General features: G+C 45.0%; 1 long non-coding RNA gene across 1 annotated transcript; it reads left to right on the top strand.

Moving 5' to 3' along the window:
• Nucleotides 1–2913: 2913 nt before the first annotated feature.
• LOC145722141 (uncharacterized) lies at nt 2914–11361 on the top strand. Its single transcript, XR_014146195.1, has 3 exons — nt 2914–3868; nt 5147–5310; nt 9724–11361. It is a non-coding gene; the product is annotated as an uncharacterized LOC145722141 (long non-coding RNA).
• The last annotated feature ends 7009 nt before the right edge of the window (nt 11362–18370 follow it).

Here is an 18370-nt window from a genome sequence, read left to right as displayed (position 1 = left end):
TATTGCACCTCATCCTTGTGCCGCTGACTTCTCCCCAACCCAAGCCACTTCTCTCTCTCGTATCACTGCCCACCTACCCATCTCTATCATGTGGGACACTCTCATTCCCCTGGGGATTCTCCTATCTGCATACTACCTATTACCGAGGCAAAGAAATGGCATCAGCAGAGATTTGCCTGGTGGTGGTGGTGGAGGGGACTGAGGTCTGGGGATGTTGGGAGGAGGTCTTTGATTTACCGGTCATGGACAACTCTGTCACCTCCACTCTCCACTCCACTTCTGATGGACCTGGTGGCAAGGTGACTTCATTATTTGCTCTGTGGATCAGAACACAGAGATGTCAGGCCCTGGCAGAAAGTTTGACATGGGCAGAGTTTGACATGTGGGCCCAGGACCACAACCTGCAGCCTCCCAACTACGCACCCTCTTCCTGACTCCGCCATTCTGTAAACCGTCTACAGTGAGGATCCCGAGGACCAGGGGACAGGTTCACCTGGCACTTAAAGTTAGATGCAGGAGCTGCTTCTTCTTGTCAACCAGCACAAAACCCTACACTAATCACACTTGACACTGGGTGATACTTTCCAATTGGATGCAGTTTAGAATTCTTAAAGCATTTTTATAGACACACTTTCTTTGATCCTCCGACAGGTCTGTGAGGTAGTCCCATCTTTCAACCATTCAACAAATACTTGCTGAAAGCTGTGTTGAGGGTGACTGAGGGGACATAAGGCCTTTACTTTTAAAACCAGGACAGTCTCAGGCAAATTGGGACAAGCTGACCATTCTAGGCCTCGGGCCTGCCCCTGCCCCCCACCCCCCAGGATGAACAGGACGGAAACAGCACCAGCACCCATGGCGTCTACATGCTGGTTATTTTCATGCTTTTGATATTCTGCTGGATATGGAACTGGGTTGATGCAACCTGAAGTTCCGAAATGTTAAATTCTTATCTTCATTCTTTAGATTTCCGTCTCATTCATTAGTCCCAGAGCTAGACCCTGCATAGGAAAAGACAGAGAGGTAAATTATGTGTCATCTGGCTTTTAAAGAGCTTATGACCTAGTGCCGGTGGGGGTGGAGGGACATTAGGAAAACAATGACCTGTGGAGTTTTGGGTCAACTCTTTAAGGTCTGCTGCCCCACTCTGTTTTTTTTTTTTTTTTTTTTGCCTCCTCTTTTGATTCCTCTGCTGCCTCCTGCCCATCCGCCCAGGCATCGTCTACCTCCTTCTCTGACATTTCTCCCTCCTATCATGGCCTGATCCTCTCCCACGTCTTCAATGATTACCTCTATGTGGATGCCGTTTATTAAGATTGAGATTAAAATAACAAAACTGCTTAAACGCCTATTGTGTCCTTTTGGTGAGAAACACTCTGATATCAAATAGACCTCCCAAGAAATCCCTCCTGGGGGAGATGATATGCCGACCAAGAGATAAGAGTTTCTGTCCGATTGTCAAGAACGTCATTTGATTGCTTTTCTGGGACACAAGAGCTTAGGGCAAATTTGGGCGGCAGGAGGCAGATTCTTTTGTGTCACAAAGCTCCCTCTAAAAGGCAACCACTTTTCCTACACTTTTCAGAACAACCAGGAACCTTGCTAATTGAATAGTGTCCTATTATGTGACCAGATCATGCATTTCCAGGAAGGACAAAGTAATCCAATTTGTGTTGAAATGTCAGCCCAAGCTGCAGATACTCTTTTGGTATGAGCTGTAGCATTTTCTTTGGCTGTTGTCAACAGTGTGGTTGCTTAACTCTGAAAGCTATCTACGGCATTTGGCATGGATCCTCATCTTCTTGAAGAAGAATGACTCTCAGCTCATTGTTTTTCTGAGGAGTCATGTTTTCTGGTTTTCTCTGGCATAATGGACTGGGTGTTTTGAGGGGGTGGATTAATCTCTCCCTAAACTACATGAAAAGCCTTGTAGAAAGAATGATTGTTGTCACCCTTTATTTAGGGTGTGGTTGTCATCCTGTATAAAACTGTGTCCAGTTGTTTTGACTCTTTATTCATTCATTCTTCCACAAACATCCATGGAGTGCTTTCTATGTGCCAGACATCCTTTTGGGTGCTGGGAAGACAGCAGAGAACAAGTCATTCTGACGAGGTGACATCCAAGTTGAGATCCAAGTGATACAAAGGAGCCAGACATGCAAAGATCTGGGTGCAGAATGTTCCAGGCAGAGGGAATAGCAAGGGCAGGCCCCAAAGTAGAGAAAAAGCTTGGTTGGTTTGAGTCAAAAAGAAGGACAGTGTGGCTGGAACAGAGTAAGCATGGGGAGACAAGGTATGTGATGATGAGGTCCAGAGCAGTGGACAGGAGCTGGATGACATTGGGACTGCGGATTTTATTCTAAGGGCAGTGACAAGGCACTGGAGGATTTTCAAGTAGGGAGAATGAAGGGTCTGGTCTGATTTTTAAAGGAGTATTCTGGGTGTTCTGTGGGAGAATGGGTTGGAGGGGAGCAAGAATGGATCAATCAAGAAAAATACTGCAAAATTCCAGGTGAGAAACAACGGTGGTTTGGAACAGAGTAGCGGCAGTGGAGTGGGAGAACTGGTGATAGATTCAAGACATATTTGGGCGATAGCACCTGCTGATGGATTGGATTTGGGGTGTGCAGGTAAGAGAAAGGGCAAAAGAAAAATCAAGAATGAGTCCTGGGCTTCCGGCTTGAGCAAAAGGGAGGATGGCGACACCATTAACAGAGATTTGGGGGAGGAATCTTTAAGTTGGATCAAGTCTCCAGGCACTGCTGCCACCTTCAGTTTGCTGCTTTTCTTGAGCCAATGATACATGATCCTTTTGGTTTCATGTTCTATCAACGTGAGAATAAATTTCTAGTAAACTACAAGAAGCAGTGAATTGAGACTCAGAAATGATTTCCTTACCAGGAAGACAGGAAGACCAAGAAAAAAAAAAAAATACTGAGCATCTATTGCATATAGAATGAACAGAAAATTGCCTAAGATGTCATTTTTGAAGAACTGTTTTAATTTTGTTATCTCTGACAGTAAAAACAGTGATGATACCCAGTATTCAGTGAGTGTGTGCTAACTGTCAGGAATGGCTCAAAGTGCTTTATATAGATTATTTCATTTAGTCTTTTCATGACCTAGGAAGTAAAAGAAATTTTACCCACTTTTAGATGACAAAACTGAAGCTTAGAGAGGTAAAGTAACTGTTCAAGGTTCCACAGCAAGGATGTAGCAGAGCCCAGATTGAAACCCAGCTTTCTGATCCCTGGCCTGTGCCCCTAAGCACCCCACATCCAGTTCCCCTTGGACTATTGGCTGAGATCCCTTGCCTAGCCTCAAGGCTGGGATAAAGGTGTTGTCACAGCTGGATGGACATCCAACTATAGGCAGTTGGGTGCCTCTACATCATGTTGACAGTTGACGGTGGTGATTACACTCCATCTCTCATGAGCAGAACATACTATGGGTGTTATAGGGACAAGGAGAATTCACTATGGACTGAGGCTGCTGGGAAGGCCTTTTGTTGAAAATGGGCTAGACCCTCCCACCCCAGGAGAGAATTTGGAAATGTTTGGAGGCATTTTTGCTTGACCCAGGGACTGACATTTAGAGTGTGTGTCTGTGGGGAGAGGGAGCAGAAATGTTGAGGACCTTGGCATGCATAGATGAACTGTCCCACCCCAAATGCCAAGAGCACCATTGAGACCCTGGGCCCTTGGGTGAGTCTCTGAACTCTAGATACTGTGTGGGGGCATTTCTCTTCTTCAAAGAGGCCAGAAAATCTTGATGGTTGTTGGCTGTGCAAACAGAGCCCTGATTTAGGACTTGGACTGACGACCTACCTCTGCCTTCAGAGATCTTATAAAACCTTGGACAAACCGAGGTAAGTTTGGGGTGTCTGGTGGGGCTGAGGTATATGCTCCCTTTTTCTCCACATTTTTTTTTTTTTTTTTTGGCCGGTAAGACGAGTACTTAACTGGGAAGCTACAGTTGGTATAACTGGAATTACAATCCACTTGAGAGTCCTTAATGAAGAATATCTGATTATACAAGGAAACTAGAATCTGTTTGTTTTCTGTTCATTTAATTTGATGTTTTAATGATGCTGCTAGTTATTTGAAATATTCTATTTCAATACACCCTTTATTTATTGTACTTGTACCCTGAGGCATGCTGGCAAAGAGTGACATGTTTAAAAGTCTGCCCTCAAATAATAAATTTCCCTTGGAAACCAGAAGCAGGAAAGTTTTATATTAGGAATGCTTTAGAATATTTTTAAAAAATCAGTCCAAATTGGATTCCAGAGATAAGTATAGGAGGACTTAAAAAAAAACTAACTTAATTTTTAGGTGGTTTTTAAAATATAAAAACCTACTAGAAATAGAGTAATGTTGTGGGTCAGATAAATGGAGATGGTGGACTTCAGTTCCAGTTGTTGGGAAGTAGAAAATTAATAAATAAGTGTCTTTGAAGGCACGGCATAACTGGTTTTATCCCTCTCCTTCCCATTTTTAGTTCAAATCAGTTGGGACTATTTGTGTATTTGTTTACCTCCTTATAGGCTCTCTCCCACTCTGAGTTGCAAGCTCTCCAAGCACAAGAACTTTATCTGTTCATCCCGTCCTAGCACTCAAAGTCTGGCACATTGTAGTTGTTCAGTAAATGTTTGCTCAGTGTGGCAGGCTGAGTAATGGGCCCTGAAATGTCCAAGTCCAAATCCCCAGAATCTGTGGATATGTTATGTTACATGGCAAAGGGGAATTGAAGTTCCAGATGGAATTAAGTTTGCTAATCAGCTGATCTTAAAGGAGATTACCCTGAGCTATCTGGGTGGGCCCAATGTAATCATAAATGTTCTTTTTTTTTTTTTTTTTAAAGATTTTATTTATTTATTTGACAGAGAGAGAGACAGCAAGAGAGGGAACACAAGCAGGGGGAGTGGGAGAGGGAGAAGCAGGCTTCCTGCGGAGCAGGGAGCCCGATGCGGGGCTCGATCCCAGGACCCTGGGATCATGACCTGAGCCGAAGGCAGACGCTTAACGACTGAGCCACCCAGGCGCCGCAATCATAAATGTTCTTAAAAGTGGAAGAGGAAGGCAGAGGAGGTCCTCTCCTCCAATGTGGTATGAGAAGAACTCAATCCTTTTTTGTTGGTTTTGAGGATGGAGGAAGAGGGTTGCAGGCCAAGGAATGTGGGCAGTCTCTGGAAGTTGAAAAAGGCAAGGAAATGGATTCTTCCCTAGAGCTCCCAGAGAAGAACTCAGTCCTGCCAACATCTTGATCTTAACCCATGAGACCCGTGTTGAACTTCTAACCTACAGAACTGTAAGTTAATACATGCGTGTTGTTTTAGGCAACTAAGTTTGTGGTAAACTGTTACGACAGCAATGGCAATGAATGCACCCAGTGAGGGAACCCCAGCCCCATTTACCCACCTACGTGTAATAAGCATTTATTGGAAGACCTACCATTCATCTGCAGGTTCTGTGGCAGATGAAGAAGAGGCACTGTGGCTAATCACAGAGCCTCTTCTCACCACAGGGCCTTTGCTCCTGCTATTCCCTCTTCCTGGAGCTCTTCTTTCATTTCCTTATTTAGCTATCTCTGCCAGACTAGGAAAAGCCTTTCTTAAACCCTTTCAGTCGCTGAAACTTCTCCTTAGAAGCATTTATATCAATTGTGATATTTTAAAATGTATGTAATTGTTTTTAACTTTTTCCCTGTGAAATGTAAAAGATACAGAAAACTACATAAAAAGGTGTAGCTTCATGGCTTATCAGAAAGTAAATAACATTGACACCACTATTCAGCTTAAGAAATAGAACTTTGCCAATAGACCCTGCAGCTCTACAGAAGGGGCCTCCCTCCAAAAGTCACCACTCTCCTGACATTTATGTTCATCTCTTCCTTGTTTTATTACCTTCCTCCTTTTTTGTTTTATTACCTGAGATCCTCCTTTTTGTTTCATTTTGATATGTCTTTTAAGTTTTTGTTTATCAACAGATTCCTCCTTGGTCTCTTTCCTCTCTTTGCAATTTATTTGTGAACAAACTCAGTTTGTCTGTTCTGTAGAGTTTCCCACAGTCTAGATTTTGCCGATTGCATCCCCTTGGTGTGTTTAACATGTTCCTCTGTCGTCTGAATCTCCTATAACTGAGAGGGGGCTCTTAAGACTTGATTGGATTAAGGGCCAATTCCCCCCACCCCTCCAGGGGCATGGGCCAGCAAGACTACTTCATAAGAGGTGATATCTTCCTCCATCAGGAGGTATGTAATGTCTGGTTGTCTCTTTCTTTCATGTTAGTGGTCTTTGATGCTCAACATCTAGATCCATTCATTCATTGTAAGGGTTGCAAAACAGTGACATTCTATTTTTCTTTCTTTGTTTATTAGCGAGAATATTTCTTTTTTGTGTGTTGTTTAAGATTTTATTTATTTGAGAGAGAGAGAGAATCTGAAGAAGACTCCATGCGGAGTACGGAGCCTGACACAGGGTTCGATCCCATGACCCTGAGATCATGACCTGAGCGGAAACCAAGAGTTGGCAGCTCAATTGGCTGAGCCACCCAGGCACCCCTAGTGAGAATATTTCTAAAAAGAGAAACTTGCCCTCCACTTCTGTTTAGTTACTCCAAGACACACTTTGTATTGGAAAGGCAGGATGCTTGATACCTTCCCTTTATTTGTCAGGTTTCAAATGAATGATTAGGCTAACATATTTGTAATTAATTGCTTAGTGTTTTTCTCTCCTCCAACCTGTACCCCTAATCCCTATGAGGGCAAAGCCTGGATCACTTTTTATTACCCCAAAGCCCCTGGGCTAAATACAGTCCTATGATGTAACTGACACTTGGTAAGTATCTATTGAAAGAATGGATGAGTGAATAGAATAACCTCTCTTCTTTCCTGTCTCTTCTGTTTCACTGCCCCTCCAGTTTATCTTAAATTCTCCCTTAGCTTCATGTAGCTAAACCATGGGTCAAAATGATTTGGATCAAACACATAAAATGAGTGAGGAAGTACCCACAGAGGCATCAAAAGGGGCTGAGATACTGTGGCTCAGAAACAAAAATACTAATTTAGGGCATTTAATGTGAATACCTTGTAAGAGACCCAAATGGGTTTTTAAACAACATCTACTTGATTTTTTTGCTTATCTTCTAAGTGATGTCACCTTAGGGGGCTTCCTAATGAGATCCCTGAGAAGATGTAGCATTATAATGGCTAAGAATGAACTTAAGTGTCTGCCTTTTGAATGGTTCAAAGTGATACCATATTGAATATTAAATTTATCCTTGGAAATACCGTGTGAGGGGCCCAGCCTAAGAGGTATGGGAGGGATAAGGATTATCATTCTCTATTTAAAATAGGCCTAAGACAGTAAAAAGAACTACCAGTGTCTCCTGGGGGTGGGGGTGGGGGTGGGGGTGGGTACAATTAGGGCTGGATTAGGTTCTAAGTAGCTGGTAGAATTTGGACTAGACTGGACCTTAGGACTCATCCAACAGCACCATCTATCTGGCATGTATTGTCACAATAATGCTGAATGACAGATAGCTGTGAACTTCAGTGGCAACAAAAACAAGCATTTACTGCGCTCATGTTTGGGGTCAACGGCACTGCTAATCTTGGCTGGACTTATACACATGTCCAAGGATTGGCTAGCAGTTGGCTGACCAAGGCTGACCTTGACTAGGGAACCCAGGGTGACTTGGATTTGCTCCTTGTGTCTCTGCTCTCCCAGGATGTTAGTTTAGAGAGTACATGGAAACACAAATGCCTCACGAGGCCTCCACTTTGAACTAGCACATTGTCACTTCTACTGGCAGTCTATTGGTTAGGCAAGTCATAAGACTAGCCCAGATTCAAGGAGGAGGGACATGGACTCTGCCTCTTAGGTGACAGGAATTGCAAGGTCACTGGCCAAAGAATTTGGATTTGGGGTGATGGTGGTGAAGAATTGGGGCGCTTACTGCAATCAGTCAACGACCATGCCATCTCACTTTACAGAGGAGCAAACCGAGGGTCATGGGAGGAACAGTGACATACCCAAGGTCACTCGGCGGAGAGCACTCTAGAGCCCAAGACTCAGGCCTCCCCCCTCATGGCCTTCCCTTTGACCCCACAGGCTCCAACTAAAGCCAGAGTGGTGTGATAGGAATTGGCATACATTCAGCAGATAATTCAGCAAGGAAGTGGTGTGCTTTCCTGCTGCGTGTGAAGGACTTAGGGCTCATTCAGGGCTGGAGCGTGTGCTGGGGGCCACCTCCTGATCTCCAAGGCTGGGCCTCGCTCAAGTTCATCTTCATGCAGCATATGGAGCCAAAGGAATGACACCATCCTCAGGGGCAGGTCTTCTGTGCTGAGCCTTTGCTTCACCCCACTCTGAGTGAGAGATGTTGTTCCCTGGCAAGACTGGGACCAGGGAAGTTGGGAGAAGAAGGCTCCCATTCTGTTCTTCCTCTTCCTAGTCTTTCTCCTTTTGGTTTTCTGCTTCCTCTCCCACCCCCTTTCCAAAACAACTCTTAGGAAAGGTTGGGAGAATATCAAGTCACTTGTACCTGAGTGCGAATTTTAGTCAAAGAATCACTTCTCCCATTTACCCAAAGGTTTGCTTCTGGAAAGTAGAATTCCAGGCAGGTGGAGGAACAGGTTCCACACCTGTCCTTCCTTGGCATCCTAGAAGTCACACCCGTAGGAGGCCGCTCACTCCCCCAAGACAGGAGACTGCCCCTGGCCTCTAGAATAAAATCCCACATTTTTCCGCTTTGCATAGGGAGGTCACCTTAGTGTCCCTAGAATGATTCCTTACCACCCAACAGGTGGTTTTGGCAAAAGTGGGTTTTTGTACAAGAGTTTCCCTCTGACTCAAGGGGAAAATAACACAGTCGTTTTAGGGGTCTGTTTAGTCTCAAAGGGAAACAACTTACTAATTAGGCTAAGAGTCTTTACAAAAATATGTTTTCGATCCCACTGATGGTCAGTTACAAGCGATAACACTGTTAAATGTAGTGCCTCATAAATCTGGAAAAACTACCCAATAAATGTAAGTAATAACAATGATTAACAATAAATTAAATGCAGAGAACCAGGAATGTACCACATTATTTTTAACTAGTTTGGGCCATCAGGTTCTGATTATTCAGTTTGTCCTGTGCACCTGGAGTTTATTAGCGTGTAATGCAAACTGAACAGTCTCTCAGAGAGGCCACTGAAAGGACTTTAGTATAAAAAATATACAAGTTTAATAGTGGTAACTGACCTTGCTTTCTTTTACAAAAACATATCTTTGTAACTTGAGCCCCAAGGAAATGTAATGCTTTTTACCTAATCTTGATTGTTAATTTTCCTTTTATTTAATTGAGGTTTCATTTGTTTCATGAGATAGGAAGATACAATTTATAGTCAATAATTCTTCCTGCTCTGGAAAGCAATTCAAAATGGCTAAATATTTCTTTCCTTCTGCCGTGTCTATTACAAGAAGAGGGAAAAACAGAGAAGCAGCACACTTGCTATTAATGGCAGCTGGTTAAAACCCACATTTCAAAATAGCCAAATGAAATGGGTACATGTGTTTATCATCAAGGTGCATTGGACTAATTTCCCCTAAGTCTTTAAATATTACTTGTTCTCAAATGCCAGAAAATTGGGCTCTTTCTCAGTTGAGGACAGGAAGGCCATGCGAGGCCCTCTGATGGAGGAACTTTTCTATAATTTCCCTGAATGCTTATCTTGCAGGTGCTGTCTAGCGGGACTACCGTATTTCAAGGACAGAATCTGCCAATTTGAGAAAGTCTCCGTGCGTATACGTCTTTCTCCTTTTGAAGTTTTTCTAAGATATTCTCAGTGTTTTCTAGAAGAAGGAGGCGTTCAGTGTTGTTCGATCGGGGGTTTCTCACTTCTTCCATCCCACGCATTAGTCCCCAAACTGAATGAATACATTTGCAAGAAACGGAATCTTAACTAGGGTCAACTCCTATAAATGTCTGAAACTTGAGGTGCCCCCAGCAAACATGACGTCTGGCAAATAGTCCATAAAACTCTGCTTTAAAATAATTAAATGAAATGGTCACCAGGGAGGGCAAGAATGGCATGGCCCAGGGGCGTCGACAGAGCGTAGACTCTATTTTCTTTAGCCTGCTAATCGGTATGTTGGCCTCAGACCTCCTGTACCCTTCTGGTGGAGCCTCAAATCCCCCATCTCACTGGATAACGGCCTTCGTTTTATAATCAAAACCTTTTTTGTTCAGAAGCTAGTCTTTATCTCAAAAAGACTGAGCGAGTTCAACTTACATTTAGAAGAATTTTGCTCCAGAGGGAGGATGGCTTGGCTTTCTAATCAGAAGGCTCGGGTCAAGTGAAAGGTGGATTGATTTCTCTACCTGTGCTCTGAAGGAGCATCATGTAGCCCAGCTCCCCTCCCCCCCACCCCTTGGCCAGGTGGGAAGGGAGAGGAGGAGGGAGAGAGGGAAGAGATGGCGTTTCTAGATGTGGTGTGCAGGAATCTCCTTGGAAAAACATGCCTGGTTATCCCAGGATGGAACTGAGAAGTGAGTGTAACTCCTCATGAAGACCGCCATCTTCTCCTGAATTGTTGAGTAGAAGGCTAACTACCGTTCTCTTGGGATTGCTGGGTGGCAGCTCTGTGCTGGAGGCTAACACGCATCTACATATTGAATCTGCACAGAGGCTCCACGGGGTATGCATTATTAACCCCTCCACTTGACATCTCATTGGTTCCCCCGTGAGCTCTCCTACCCTGCTTTGGGGCCAGCAAGATGACAGCCAGTTGAGGTTACTATGGGAAGACACCACTCTGATCCCCTGCTGTGGGGAGTATATTGAATGATGGCCCCTTTGTGGTTTCTCTGGATCCTCCACCGAGTGTGCGCCACACTTCCTGTGAACTGCTCCCAGCCCATGACTGAGTGGGGCTACCCACGAAGGCACAGTCGGAGAGACCCGAGACCCTTCCAACAGGCAATTTTTTTCTGCTTCAAGGAGTACCCGTCAGCCTGGCCAAACCTTTCTTGGAACTGCACTGCTGTCTGAGACTTTTTTTTAAAAAGATTTTATTTATTTGTTTATTTGAGAGAGAGTGTGGGAGGGGGGAGGGACAGAGGGAGAAGCAGACTCCCTGCTGAGTGGGGAGCCCGATGCAGGAGTCGATCCCAGGACCCTGAGATCATGACCTGAGCTGAAGGCAGATGCTTAATGGACTGAGCCACCCAGGCGCCCCTGAGACTCTTCCTACCCAACCCTCCTTCCTTTCTTCTCTCCTTCACAGGGAGTCAGATTGGCACTGTAGTCTGGAGGCTCCCCCCACCTTTTTCCTTCCAGGCATCCCCCCTGCCAATAAATCCCTCACACATCTGGTCCTGTCTTAGCGTCTTCCTCTCAGATGATCCAAAATAATGCACCAGTCAATGTAGCAACAACCACCACCATGGGTAACAATGGGCTTGGACTTGATTTTTTTATTATTCTAGGTCTTATGACAGCCTTGTCAGACTTGAGAGCCCAAGAAGGAAGAAATATTTCCCTTTCTGAGCTGGATATCTCTGTAGGGAGATCACACCCTGTTTGCTGACTCTAACTTTCTCGGCCTTCTTGGGCACCTGCGGTCATCTACCTGCTGTCCCTTCCTATACTCTGAAACCTGCTTCCAGCTTTGTTCCCGCCATTACTGTCTACCCAAATGGGACCCGACTGCCTTATCTCTTGCTTATGTTAGAGGGGCTCCTCACAGGAGGACCCTGGCTTTGTATTTCTCAAGCTCTGCTCTGTCCCTCTCTGAATGGAACTTTTCCTCAGTCCTCCAAAGTCTGACTAGAATCTTTCCCTCCCTTTTCAGAATTAGGGAAGCCCCAGTTTTGAAGACTGACATGGACAGGATTGGGAGCCCCACTGAGCAGATTCAAACCCCAGCTCTGTGACTTAACTGCTGTGTGATCTTGGCAAGTTACTTAACCTCTCTGAGCTTCGGTTTCTTTATTTGTCAAATAACGATAATACTACCTAACTTGTAGGGTTCTTGTAAGGACTACATGAGGTATTTAATGCAATGCGCTCAGCTCATAGCCTAATACATATAAGTGCTCAATAAATGGTAGCTATTTCTTGTGGTTAGAGCTGTTAAGTTATTATCAAACTAGTATGTCTGGGGATCAAAAGTAAGAGTCCTAATCACTCTTTCCACGAGTTGTATAGTTTAATTTCTTTCTAAGGAAAAAATCAGAGGGGTTGCTTACTAAATAGTGATAAGGATCTCCATATTTAGAATCACAGTTTCTTCCCTGGGATTTGAGGGCTTGGGGGTGAGCCTCTTCACTGAAGTCCTGAGGAAATCTTGGCAGTTTGAATGTAATCTTCAATTTTCATTGTTGTGCAATCCTCTCAAAGAGAGACTGTGGAGGAGGGAAAGAACTCCACGCTGAATAGCTTGCTCCTAGGAAGGACTGGAAGCATCTTTGTGGTCCTCCAGAGAAGACGAAAACAGCACTGCACTTTCCCTCACCAGATTTTGGGAGGGATCGAACACATTCTTTTCGAAATTTGGTAAGCTTCCCAGGCAAAGAGGGTACACCCTTGCCCATAAGACAGAGGACGGTTTTGAGACTTGGCTGTCCCCCCCGTTTGCTCTTTCACAGCCCAGTTTCATGTTGCCTTGCAGCCAATAAAACAATCACGGCGAGATGATTCGGTCTCGGTCCGTAAGTCAGGAAAGCCTCCGTACCATCAGTGATGGAGGGTAATGCACTCCAGGTTTAACTGTGAGTGACGCTGGATGGGAACCGGGTCCTGGGCTCCTACTGGAGTTGCCCAGCTGTTCTTCCATCCTGCATCCAGAAAGCCGATCACAAGTATCTCTGGCTCATCTGTGCATTCTTGATTCTGCCTCCAACATGTTATTTCTAATTCCCCTGATGGCCTCAGTGAAAGTTCCCGGCAGAGATTGATTGCAGGGCACGACCCAAATTTGTAACTGGCCACAAAACACTGTAAAACAAAGTTCACCGAATACCTTCCAGCTGATTGTAAGTGATTTTCAAAAAAAGATCTGGATACGTTTTTCTTTTTTCTTTTTCTTTTGCCACATAAAATACCGGAAAAGGAAGACTTTTTGCCAAGCGCTGAGTTTTGTAACATCATCTGTAAAACATGCCTGTGACAACACGGGTGGTGTGAGGCTGCTCGTGGCGGCCGATGGGCCTCGCGGGGAGGGTTTTGTTTGCTAAGATATCACTGGTAACAGACCTCGAGGGCAGGGAGGAGGTGTGGCAAGGGAGGTGAGAGACCGGGGTTCTAGAACATCTTGGAAGATTTCTTACCCTCCCCCCAGGGCGTTTTCCTCATTTGCAAAATGCGCAAGAGCACTTTCGAAGCTACGTATTTGCAGAACCTTGGAACTCTTTCCTGAAAATGGAACAAGAGATGGCTTTTCCAAATCTGCAGAATATCATTAGATTACTTGAGAGAAGCTTCCTGACTTCAAGCTTTTGCCCACACCTCTGTCTCATGCCTCTGACACCTGCTTACCTGCTTCAAATGAGCCAGCAACAAAAATGCTAATGAAAAAAATGAAGTGTGGCCTTGGAGAAAGAATTGACTTTCCTACGGTGTCCCAAATGCGTGTAGCTTAGTCATATTATTGTCAGTGAACTCGTTCCTGGCACGGGCCCCTCACGCTTTTCTCACACTATGGAATGGACTACGTCGGAATGTATTTGCTCTAGGAATCAGGCACGTCTGGGCTTGCGGGGGAGGCTGTGGACTGTTCCCTCCCAAGCTCTGTTTTATGAGGCACTGAAGAGCTGCTGGTTACAATTTGTCCTAAGAAAGAGAGAGTGAGAACCGTGAGTGAGGGCCAAAGCGCCAGTGCTGGGGAAGGCACGGAAGCCTCTCTTTTAGATGGTCTCTTCCCTCCACCTCCATTATCCTATCCTTGTGTTCCCAGGCAGGGGGCTCCCTAGAAACTGGAGGCAGCAAACAGCCAAGGCCTCAGTGACATTTGTGCAAGGGAGTTAGCGACCTCAGGAGAATGGGTCATTGATATCACCCCCTGCAGCAGCAGAGTTGGGGCGGACTCTGGCTCTTTTCAGTGGCACTGGGACCTTCGAGTCGGGTGCCATCAGGGCCAGCAACGCCATCACCATGCCCATCAGAAGTCGCACTGATGATGTCCCCGAAGAGAAAACGAGCTGATCCACTGCGACGTGGCCTGGGCTGGGGGCACACGGAAGCAGTTACTCTGTCCTGTGGACAAGAGGGAGCCATTGGGAGCTTTGGAAAGAGGTACTCTTGGTTAAAATTGGTCTTCTGGATGATGTTCTGGCCTGCTATGGACAGGCCAAATGGAGGGTCAGAGAAGGCTGGAGGCAGGGAGACCAGTTCGGAGGCTGTGTATAATAGTCTACTTTAGAGATTCATATGAAAGGCCTACGCTAGGCGGAGGTTTAGAGGGGCCCATCTGAAAACTTGAGCAGACAAAATGGTCCAGCTGAAGGAGTGTCTCACCTAATCTCCAGAGAGCATCTTTTTTTTTTTTTAAAGATTTTATTTATTCATTCGACAGAGAGACACAGAGAGAGAGGGAACACAAGCGGGGAAGTGGGAGGGGGAGAAGCAGGCTCCCCGCAGAGCAGGGAGCCCGATGCGGGGCTCGATCCCAGGACCCTGGGATCACGACCCGAGCCGAAGGCAGACGCCTAACCGACTGAGCCACCCAGGCGCCCCTCCAGAGGGCATCTTTATCCAAGTGAGTCTTGGGACTCATACTGCCAGGGTTTGTGCCATGCACCCAGGGAGATAAGCCAGAGCCAACTGGATAGTCGTCAAGGACCTGAGCAAACTGCTGCACACCCAGGCCCCCTCCCTGTCCTAAGTGCCAAGCTGCCTGCCCTTTGGGCCTTCTTTAGATTAGAAGGAATGAGAGATGGGGCAGAAGTGACCTGGGATGAATAGGCTGTGGTTTGTTGTGGTCTCCTGGGAAATCACTGGGGCCTTCTTTGAGGTAGAAGGTGCCAGAACTAGTATAGAAACCAGGGATCCAGCTTCTGTGCAAACCTTGTCTTCCTTTCAGCTGGTGCCCTCATTAAATGGAAGTAAGCATAGGGTAGACTTTGCCTGAGCGGATTTTCCTGGAGCTAGGAGCTTAACATCCCAGTCATAAGCACTGATATAATCCCAGCTATCTCATTTCTTTTTATCTCTTAATTTTGGGATAAAGGATTATTCTTTCTTAAAATTTAATTTAACTTAATTTTTAAATTTTTTTAAAAAGATTTATTTATTTATTTGGGGGGCGGGGAGGAGAGGGGCAGAAGGAGAGAGAATCCCAAGCAGACTCCCGCACTGAGCGCAGAGCCTGACACAGGGCTCGATCCCATGACCCTGAGATCACAGCCTGAGCCAAAACCAAGAGTTGGACACTTAACCGACTGCACCAGCCAGGTGCCCCAAGGGTTTTGTTTTTTTTTTTTACAGCCAGATGGCTATAAAATGAAGTTATATGGACAAAAATTGAGGCCTAGAGTTTGGTAGAAAGAACTGTGGGCAGGCAGGAAGCCAAGAGCCCTGAGTCCTTCCACTGACTAGCTGCACTGACTTGGGCCTCGGTTTGCTCCTCTGTACAATGGGAGCTTGGACTTGGAGATAGAGAAGTCCCCTTTCAGCTTACACTCTCTAAGTTTTAACTGCAAGGCAGGAGAATTCCCTGCTTATGGTTAAAGAGCAATGAATTTACCATTTCAGGTCTTTCCGGTGAGAAAATCTAAGGAGAGTTTAAGAACTCAGGTTCTGGGGTTAGAACTTCACTCTGTAATGAAGTGTTTTGGCCTTGGGCAAGTTCCTTAACCTGTCCGTGCTTTCTTGTCCTCTTTTGTGAAGTAGGGGCCAGCATATGTACTTTGGGGATTGAGGTAGTTCCTTGAGCACAGGGTGCGGCACTCGTGAAACCCTCAAGGGCTGATGGGGTATGGCATAGCACTGGTGTTGAATTTGCCCTTTTGATGTGGAGCAGGGCGTCCTGATGCCCGATCCTGCATCTGGAGGTAGTTAGCAGCACCTCTCACATCCTGCCCTCCCCCGGCGGAGTTGGATCATCATCCGTGGGGCAGTCCTCTTTGTCCTCTGCAAAAGGAAGCTCGCCACAGGGGGCCTATAGAACTTCTGAGCAAGAAAGATAACATAGCACTTTCCTTTTATTATTAAAGAACCAGGACATGTGTACTGGATAGCATCAGAAAATACAGACAGGAATTGAGAGATGAAGGAAGCATATACCCACTGTGATAAGCCAAATAATTCTTTCTTCTTCCCCAAAAGTACCCACGCCCTAATGCCCAGAAGCCGGGAATGTGTTGTCTTATGTAGTGAAAAGGGGCCTGGTAAACATGGATAAGTTAAAGATCTTGAGATAGGACATTACCCTGGATTATCTGGTGGGCTAGATATCATCACAAGGGTCACTGTAAGAGGGAGGCAGAATGGCCAGATTCAGAGAGGGCAACGTGACAATAAAGCAAAGGTCGGAGTGATGTGGGGCAGTGGACCAAGGAATGCGGGTTGCCCTCAGAAGCTGGAAAAAGCAAGACAATGGATTCTCCACCAGAACGTCCAGAAGGAGTCTTTGGTTTTAGGCCAGTGAGACCATTTTCACACTTCTGACTTCCAGAACTGCAAGATAATAAATGTGTGCTGTTTTAAGCCACAAAGTTTGTGATAATTTGTTATGGCAGTAATAGGAAACTAATATACACACGCACCCCAAGGTCACCAATGTAATTTAATATATATGTGCATATTCTTCCAGATCTTTACACGCACGCACGCACACACACACACACACACGTTTTTTGTTTTGTTTTGACCAACATGAGATCATACTATACATCCTCTTTTGCAGTCTACTTTTTTGGTCAACTCTACCTTTCCATTTTAGTAAATTTTTTAAAAAGATCTCTTTTATTTATTTGAGAGAAAGAGAGAGTGCACACAAGTGGTGGGGCGGGGCAGAGGGAGGGGGAGAAGCAGACTCCCTGCTGAGCAGCGAGCCCCATGTGGGGCTTGATCCTAGGACCCTGGTATCATGACCTGAGCCAAAGGCAGAAGCTTAACTGACTGAGCCACCCAGGCGCCCCTCCATTTTAGTCAATTTTCATCTCTCCTAAAAGCAAGACCATATTTAAATCCCCCAACAGAAGCCAAAGTGTCATTACAGGTACCTGTCCATACCCCTATATGTTTGTAGTCCCACACATTGCATTTACTTGGATATGGCTATGGCCTTTGGATCTCTTTCCTATGTCACTGACTTGTTGGGGAGGTCAGGCCAGAGGTTCTGCAAAATGTTCTGTTGTCTAGATTTGTCTGGTTGCTTCCTTGTGGTGGGGTTGAGGTTATTCCTTTACCACCTCTATTTCTTGTAAGCTAGGTATTATATCTAAAGGCTTGATGGACCCCATTATGCACTTTTGGCTAAAATACAAAATGAATGATGTTGTGTGTCTGATGTTGCATCACATAATTTCTAGCTGATCTACGAAACCATGTACTTTCCTAGACTATTTCTAGGACCAGAACACCCAGTGCCATGTGAGGTTTCAGAGGAATGAATGATTCACTCTGATTTTGTGGCCTAGCTGTTATTAAGGAATACCACTTCCAGGAACTACTTAAATTAAAGGCAACTCATTTGCTGGCCTAATGGAGCAGAGCCCCAACTCAACTCCAAAGGAGGGTAAACCAGAGGAAATGCAAACTTGCCAGCCACATTCGAACTCATAAATTACTGGGAATAAACTTGAAGAAAATAAGCAGGTTCAATTTCAACAGACCTTTCCCAGCTAGGTGTACTAACATCTGACTGTTTAGACATCATTAAAATACATTGCACCCAATATGTTTACCACAGTCATCCATATTACCTGGGCAGGCCATTCATTAGCTTGTCAATTTAAATGGATTTCTATATGTAAGTGATTGTAACGTGGAGAGAACTTTTAAGGAGAAATTTGTTGTGCCAACGTGTTAGAAAAATGCAAACTACCCAAAGCCTTGTTCGAGGGGACCATCTCAACCTGAATCAAATGAGGAACAACAGTATTTTTTGCCCAAACTATAATTTTATCTTAAACCTTTATGATTATTACTAACAACAATAATAAAAGCATTATAAAGGATTTATAGACAAGGCTTGTTTAGGTGAAGATTCTGAAGCTGGCATTAATCCATTGGCCCTCCGTTGAACTATTGCATTTTGCATACATGTGTGTGTGCTCGTGTGTGTGCGTGTATGTTTCCCACGACCCTACCCAAACATTTCTCTCACATAATTAAATGTATTGATGACATCACAGGAACTGAGCGAACCTTCAGGTTTATA

This window comes from Leptonychotes weddellii, chromosome 6 (assembly GCF_054177405.1).
Source record: "Leptonychotes weddellii isolate Sample4059 chromosome 6, ASM5417740v2, whole genome shotgun sequence".
NCBI classification, from domain to species: Eukaryota; Metazoa; Chordata; class Mammalia; order Carnivora; family Phocidae; genus Leptonychotes; species Leptonychotes weddellii.
The sequence above is the reverse complement of the archived record's forward strand: the minus strand, read 5'-3'. Positions and strand labels throughout refer to the sequence as shown.